This window comes from Vipera berus (genome assembly GCF_964194415.1).
Source record: "Vipera berus genome assembly, chromosome: Z".
Taxonomy (NCBI): Eukaryota; Metazoa; Chordata; class Lepidosauria; order Squamata; family Viperidae; genus Vipera; species Vipera berus.
The window spans coordinates 18,967,270-18,975,733 of record NC_138205.1 but is presented as its reverse complement, the minus strand read 5'-3'; positions in this window follow the sequence as shown (position 1 = coordinate 18,975,733).

Here is an 8,464-nt window from a genome sequence, read left to right as displayed (position 1 = left end):
CTGGGAAGAAATCTGGATCTGTCCTGTTACTGGGACCTTTGCGCATTACACTCTTTCCGGTTTTGCTTGAAAATGACTGAAAACGTAACACGGAATTATTGTCAAGACATCTTAGCCTTCTTCCAACCTGGTGAACTCCAGATAAATTTAACTACAATGCCCCTCATCCAAAGCCAGCAAAGGCTAAAGATGAATTTGGTAATCATCCTTGAAACGTTCCTAAAATGCGAAAATAGCACAAAATTGTTTAACTGACACATATAGGAATTTGTCTATTTAGTTCAAAGCTTTAATACTGTAAATTGTATCCATTATTCAATATTTAATTACCTACAGTTGCCGAACACACACAACAAACAAAGCAAAAACTCAGCAAACTACATTATGACAACATATTTGAAATAGGGTTATTTCTGATTTTCTCTCTTTAGCTCTTTTACACTCAATTAAAAGTGACCAAAACCAAGCAAGGTTTGGGAGAGGCAAATGTTTGGGCCTATTTAGCAACGTACCCAATTCCTGCAATGTTTTACCATTTTGGGGCAGCAAAGCCAAAGCCAAACATTGCGTCAGCAATAAATATTTATTGCACCAAAATTACTAATCGTAAAGGCGTCTCACCAGGCTTCAAGTACACAGAAGGAAAATCAAGTGCTTCCTAAAACACGTGAACAATCGATGAATCCCATCATTTCTACTGTCACATCACATTACAAAATGTATATGCTTCAAATATTATTTCTTTTGTTTTGTAAACAAAAAGTAAAACTACTTCAAAGATTGACTTTAAAACTAGTGTTTTATAGAATTCCCTGAAATTTTGCCTAGAAATAGATCCTGTAAGCTACATATAGCTTTGGAACGCACGTTCAATTAAAAATTCACATTATATGCCATTTCATTCAATAAAATTTGTTCCCAATAGAGTGCACTAGAAAGTCTGCAAATAGCATGACGAGCCATCACAACCCAGCTCCACATGCTTCCCATGTAAGTGACATGGGACACCACAGTACTTTACTGTAGTTGTGGTTGATGTTGTTAACTGAAAGAAACACATTTTTTGAGAAACATTTACCCTCCTGTACCTGGGACTCTGGGAAAAGGAAAGGCTGCCTCTGTCAAAGTCTTCTGGAGTGAGGGCCAGCTTGGCTGCACAAAGGATCCCCACCAGCATAAGTTCCAGGCTGCCCCACTGGAAAGCTTTTAAACGTTTCAAATCAAGGTCTTTCTCTGCCCTCCCCACGGCATCTCTCATTGGTTCGCTGCCAAAAGGAATGGTCCTCACTAGCCTTGCCACCATTGGCCACTAGATGGCGCGGGGAGGTGGCAAATGGCCCAGGGGGAATCTGTTTTGTGGATTTGCTCTGGGGCTTCTGTTTGGGAAAACAAGAAAATCTAGTTTGAATGGCAGCAGAATTTGGCTTCTCTTAAAGGCCAGAAGGGCCCTGCATGCTCTAGTCTACACTATATTTTCAGATAGCAAACTTTTTTAAATATATATATATATATATATATATATATATATATATATATATATATATATATATATATATATATATATATATATATATATATATATATATATATATATATATATATATATATATATATATATATATATATATATATATATATATATATATATATATATATATATATATATATATATATATATATATATATATATATATATATATATTAATAGAGTAAAAAACAAATCAAAAGAAAAATATTGTAAGAAATGCATTTATTCTTTGCCCCAGAGAGCAAAGCTTCTGTAATTGTACAACGTTTCCATCATGTCTCTTGGTTCTGTTCTGCCCAGTTTCACCACTGGTTTCTTTGCAGTGAATCACCTCCTCCTCAAACTGAGCTTCTACGAATTTATTGGATTACATTTCCTATAATCTCTGGTTTTTCTCTCAGGCTTTGGATTAGGATAGATGGAGCCTCTCGCTGTGTTTGTACATTACAGATCCCATCTTTTGTTTTCTAATGTGTTTTTATTGTTCAGTGTGTTGTGACCTTCCAGAGTTAGTTGGGAATTGGGTGGTACCTAAACTTGCTAGGAATGATAGCAGCCGTAGAGTTATAAGCACATCTGGAGATTGTGTTTCTTTCTCTCACACACATACTTGCAAGTACAGGCGCATAATTGCCTTTTGTTCTAAGCTAGAAGGCCAGGGAACTCCAGTGGCTTCTCTCATTCCAGTTATTCCAGTAAATTCCTCCATTTAATGACCCCCTCGGGAACAAAAACATTCTTTTGTCAATCTCCTCCCTTTATCATAAAAGAAGTCTGATGAAACTGACAACAATGTGTCATCGGTACCTTCCTTATTCCCAAATACCTGTATTGCTGCTTAATCTATATAGGAAGCTTTTCAGAGGGAAAAAGTTCATTTTGGGGACATCAACCTGGTATCTCAGAAAGAAAGCTGAGATTGAAGTTACCGGTAGCTGTAACTCAGGGAAATTGGTTTCAATAGCTTTGTGTGGAAAAAGCTGAGCTTGCAAAAGAAAAGAGGCAATCCATCTCAAAGGCAGGCAATCAGAAACCTATCTTTCAACTGTAGGGTTTTGATTGCCATTCCAAAAATATTTCACAAACAGATGGGAAGCTTGTGGGTGTAAACAAACAAAACCATTTCTTTGTTTATATTTTACAAAATAAAATAAAAATAGTATATTGTGAGGAAGAGGAGGGTATGAACGGTACTTCTAAGCACGTTTCTCATTATTGTGTACATTCAAAAGGGGAAATATTTTATTTGTGTTGGTTGTTATTTCATAAGTCTGGGCAACAATCCCTGGATCTGTGCTTGGCAAACTTTCACCACCTTCTTTTATAATGTTTAAACTTTAGTATCAGTTCAAGTTAAATATATGTTAAGCAAAAAAAAGGGCATGCTTTAATCTTTATTTGAAGTCTCCCCTTATTAAATCTTTAGGCAATAATTGAGCTAGAACCATTGGGTGCTTGGATGGGGCCTACATCCAGCTGCTTATCCACCTCTGTTTATCCTTGACCTTGTGATCTCTGACAGTTATTTACTATGCTTGTCAAGAGTCCCAGAAATGGAGGTTGTTTTTCAGATCACAACATTTGGCCTTTTTCCCAATCTCCTTGCAGTGAATTTCCCTTGCTTCATTTATTTGATTGATTGGTCTCAGACAGTATTTCTCAACCTTAAAAAGGTAAAGGTTCCCCCGCACATGTGTGCTAGTCGTTAGCAACTTTAAAATGAGGGAGGTGACTATGGAATTCTGGGAGTTGAAGTCTATTCATCTTAAAGTTGCTGTGTTGAGAAACACTGATCTCTGAGCAGCCACAGAAGTTTCACTTGTTTTCCTTGCAAAGGGCTGGTATGGCTACTCGCCTGCAAACAGGAATGTTTGCATGTTATTTACGGTCATTATCCAAGCTATTCCAAGAGTCAACTCCAGTATAATTCTCTTTCTTTGATATCTGCATTCATCCTTCTATTTTGTTCTCACCTTGTTGTTATAGAATATGATTCTATATATTGTGAGATATTTATTTATTTATTTATTTATTTGTTTTTATAAACCGCCCTTCTCCCGAGGGACTCGGGGCGGTGTACAGAGTAAGGTAGGTATACAGATTGCACAATAGTGAAAAACAATAGTAAAAACAAACTGGGACCCCAATTAGAGCTATCAGGCCAGGCCGGACTGCTGGAACAGGTAAGTTTTTAAGTCGCGCCGGAAGGTGCGGAGGTCGGGGGCCATCCGGATTTCGGTTGGCAAGCAGTTCCAGAGTGCTGGCGCACCCACTGAGAATGCCCTCCCCCTGGGGGCCACCAGCCGACATTCCTTGAGCGGTGGCACCCTGAGGAGGCCCTCTCTGTGGGAGCGCACAGGACGGTGGGGTGCAGACATTGGCAGAAGGTGCTCCCGTAGGTAGTCCGGACCCATGCCATGTAGGGCTTTGTATGTCATTGTTAGCACCTTGAACTTCACACGGAAGGCAACCGGAAACCAGTGCAGCGCACGGAGGAGAGGTGTGATATGGGAGTATCGGGAGGCTCCCAAGAGTGTCCGTGCCGCTGCACTTTGCACCAGTTGAAGCTTCCGAGTGGATCTCAAGGGCAGCCCCATGTAGAGAGCGTTACAGTAGTCTAGGCGAGAGGTCACAAGGGCATGGGTGACTGTACGTAAGGCATCCAGGTCCAGATAAGGCCGTAGTTGGCGAACTAGTCGAACCTGGGAGAAGGCCCCCTTGGTCACCGCTCCTATGTGATCTTCCAGGGAGAGCTGCGAGTCTAGGAGGACACCCAGGTTGCGGGCCCTATCAACAGGGGGTAGTAACTTGTCCCCGATGTTAAGAGATGGGATGTTCTGAGTATCCTGGCTTGCCGGTACGTACAGCCATTCAGTCTTGTCCGGGTTCAGTTGAAGCCTGTTCCTCCCCATCCATTCCCGGACCGCTTTCAGGCAGCGGGACATCACGTCGAGGGCATCACTGATGTTGTTTGGAGTTGAGATGAAAAGCTGGGTGTCATCAGCATACTGATGGTACCCTACTCCAAAGCTGCGAATGATCTCACCCAGCGGTTTCATGTAGATGTTGAACAGGAGAGGCGAGAGGACCGACCCCTGGGGGACTCCGCAAGCGAGAGGCCTCGGGGTCGACCTCTGTCCCCCTGCCAGCACCGACTGCGAGCGACCCTGGAGAAAGGAGGAGAACCACCGCAGAACCGTGCCTCCCACTCCCAGTCCCCTGAGGCGTCGCAGCAAGATACCATGGTCAATGGTATCGAAAGCCGCCGAGAGGTCTAATAAGACTAGGACAGAGGAATGGCCCCTGTCCCGGGCTCTCCAGAGATCATTCATCAGAGCGACCAATGCCGTCTCCGTGCTGTAGCCCGGCCTGAAGCCCGATTGGTACGGGTCTAGATAAACCGCTTCATCCAGGATCTGAGGAAGTTGGTGCGCCACCACGCTCTCAACAACCTTCGCAAGGAAGCGAAGATTGGAGACTGGACGAAAGTTATTCAAAGAGGATGGGTCCAAGGTGGGCTTCTTGAGGAGAGGTCTCACCACCGCCTCCTTCAAGGCGGTGGGGAAGTGACCCTCACTCAGAGAAGCAGAGATGACCGCCAGGAACCAGCCTCGTGTCCCCTCTCGAGCTGCATAAGCCAGCCAGGAAGGGCACGGGTCCAGTAAGCATGTGGAGGAGCTCAACCTCCTCATAATCCTGTCCACTTCCTTAGGAGTCACAGGATCAAATTCCTCCCAGATGAGATATGTAGAGAGAGGAAGATTTTATATGTGCATGTATAGAGAAATCATGTAGTCTTGCTCCCTCCCCACTGTAGAAATCTACTGGTTCAGCATTCCCAAGAGATAACCATCCAGTGTTTGTTTAAACAAGGGTGTCCAACCTTGGCAACTTTCAGACCTATGGACTTCAATTCCCAGAATTCCCCAGCCAGCCTTCTCCACAGGTCTGAAAGTTGCCAAGGTTGGACCTCCCTGGTTTAAACACTTCCAGCAAAGGAGATCCTACAACTCCCAAGACTTGAGGAATGGCTCTTTGAAGTTAGGATTTTATATTCTGACATTCCACTAAAATTTTATTTCTTGTACTGTCATTCAACTCAGTGTTGTTTCTCAACCTCAACAGCTTTAAAGATAGTATGATTGTAAGCCGCCCAGAGTTAGCCTGAGGTAAGAGGGATAGCCAATAGATTTTATAAATAAATATTTATTGTATATTTTATAGATAAGTAAATAGATTTCATTTCCTAGAATTTTCCATCCAGTTTGGGGAATTCTGGGGTCTGGAGGCCACACATCTTAAAGTTGCTGAGATTGAGAAATATTAAGTCCATTGTTTCTTGATCTGCATTCTGCAACAACTGTGAAGAATTCTGTTTCATAGGGATTATGGCTGTCATCTCATTTTTTTTATATTCCCCCTCCCCACCCCCCCAAAAAACCCCTGCTGCCTCACATTCAACCTGACATGTTTTTAGTTGTTTGAAGGCAGATGTCACCTCTTCCCACAGTCTCTACTTCTCCATGCTAAATGTATTTCTAGGTCGCTTATCATCTTGCTTGTTTAATGAACAGCCTCCAATCTCCTGGAATCATTATAGAATCATAAGGTGGAAGGGACCTTAGAGGTCTTTGAGTCCAACCCGATTGTTTGCCAATATCCTTCCTAAGATGGGGTCACCACAATTGGATACACTATTTTAGATGTAGCTGAGCAAAGTGTCTGGGATTGGAGCCCCGAGTTTACGAAAGCATCCATCTCCTGGCTCTGTTGGCATTGTGGACAGTGTTGTTGGCTATTATGAATTTTAATTTATCTATTTAATTTTTTTGTACCCATTTTATAATTATTTTTATTTTGTTTGTTGTTTTTCATTGCCCAGTCTCTTGTTAAGATAGCCAGCTTTAACAATGATTAAATGTCTCTTTAATTTAACATAAAACGGTAGTTGAGCGCTGTATTTTTTCTTTTCTTTTTTTTGCAGCTATAGCACCCTGTTGGCTTATGCTGATCCACCCAGATCCATTTTCCAAGTGTTCCTATCCCATATAGTCTTCTTCACCCTATTCTCATGCTTTAATTTTAGTCACCAAATGAACTTTGCTTTTGTTCCTATTGAAATTCCTCTTGGCACTTTCTGCCCATTGTTCTAACTTGCCAAAGTCCTTCTGCATCTTGATATTGGGTTTTGTTTTTTGTTTTTAAAAAAAGATATTTGCTACTACTTTATTTTTGTGCTGCCCACAGATTGAATAATCATATTTTCTATCATTCAAGTCATTTATAAAAACAGGTGAAACTCGAAAAATTAGAATATTATGCAAAAGTTCATTTATTTCAGTAATGCAACTTAAAAGGGGAAACTAATAGATGAGATAGACTCATTACGTGCAAAGCAAGATAGTTCAAGCTGTGATTTGTCATAATTGTGATGATTATGGCTTACAGCTCATGAAAACCCCAAAACCACAATCTCAGTAAATTAGAATATTGTGAAAAGGTGCAATATTCTAGGCTCAAAGTGTCCCACTCTAATCAGCTAATTAAGCCATAACACCTGCAAAGGGTTCCTGACCCTTTAAATGGTCTCTCAGTCTGGTTCAGTAGGAATCACAATCATGGGGAAGACTGCTGACCTGACAGTTGTGCAGAAAACCATCATTGACACCCTCCATAAGGAGGGAAAGCCTCAAAAGGTAATTGCAAAAGAAGTTGGATGTTCTCAAAGTGCTGTATCAAAGCACATGAATAGAAAGTTATGTGGAAGGGAAAAGTGTGGAAGAAAAAGGTGCACAAGCAGCAGGGATGACCGCAGCCTGGAGAGGATTGTCAGGAAAAGGCCATTCAAAAGTGTTGGGGACTTTCACAAAGAGTGGACTGAGGCTGGAGTCACATGCTTTCCGACCGCCTAGTAAAATTATTAGACTACTGCAGCTGTATAACTAATATTTCCCCTTTGTTTTACCTTTTTATCTTTCCCTTTTAATGTTGTAACATTCAACCTACTCAGCTCATAACAGGAGCCACTTTGTCTAAACTGGATGATACAAATGTTTCAACTCTGTTCCCTTGCCTATCTATATAAAAAGGTAAAGTTTCCCCCACACATGCGGGGTCATTTCCAACTCTGGGGGCCGGTGCTCATCTCCGTTTCAAAGCCGAAGAGCCAGCACTTGTCCGAGGATGTCTCCGTGGTCATGTGGACTAGACACCAAAGGCGCACAGAACGCTGTTACCTTCCCACCGTAGTGGTCCCTATTTTTCTACTTGCATTTTTACGTGCTTTCGAACTGCTAGATTGGCAGAAGCTGGGACGAGTAACAGGCGCTCACACTCCATTACGCAGCACTCGGGATTCGATCCGCCAAACTGCCAACCTTCTGATCGACAAGCTCAGCATCCTAACCCACTGAGCCACCACGTCCCTTTGCCTATCTATATAAAAGGTAAAGGTTCCCCCGCACATGCGTGCTAGTTGTTTCCAACTGTAGGGGCCAGTGCTCATCTCCGTTTCAAAGCCGAAGAGCCAGCGCTTGTCCGAGGATGACTCCGTGGTCATGTGGACTAGACACCAAAGGCGCACAGAACACTGTTACCTTCCCACTGTAGTGGTCCCTATTTTTCTACTTGCATTTTTACGTGCTTTCGAACTGCTAGATTGGCAGAAGCTGGGACGAGTAACAGGCGCTCACACTCCATTACGCAGCACTCGGGATTCGATCCGCCAAACTGCCAACCTTCTGATCGACAAGCTCAGCATCCTAACCCACTGAGCCACCACGTCCCTTTGCCTATCTATATAAAAGGTAAAGGTTCCCCCGCACATGCGTGCTAGTTGTTTCCGACTGTAGGGGCCAGTGCTCATCTCCGTTTCAAAGCCGAAGAGCCAGCGCTTGTCCAAGGATGTCTCCGTGGTCATGTGGACTAGACACCAAA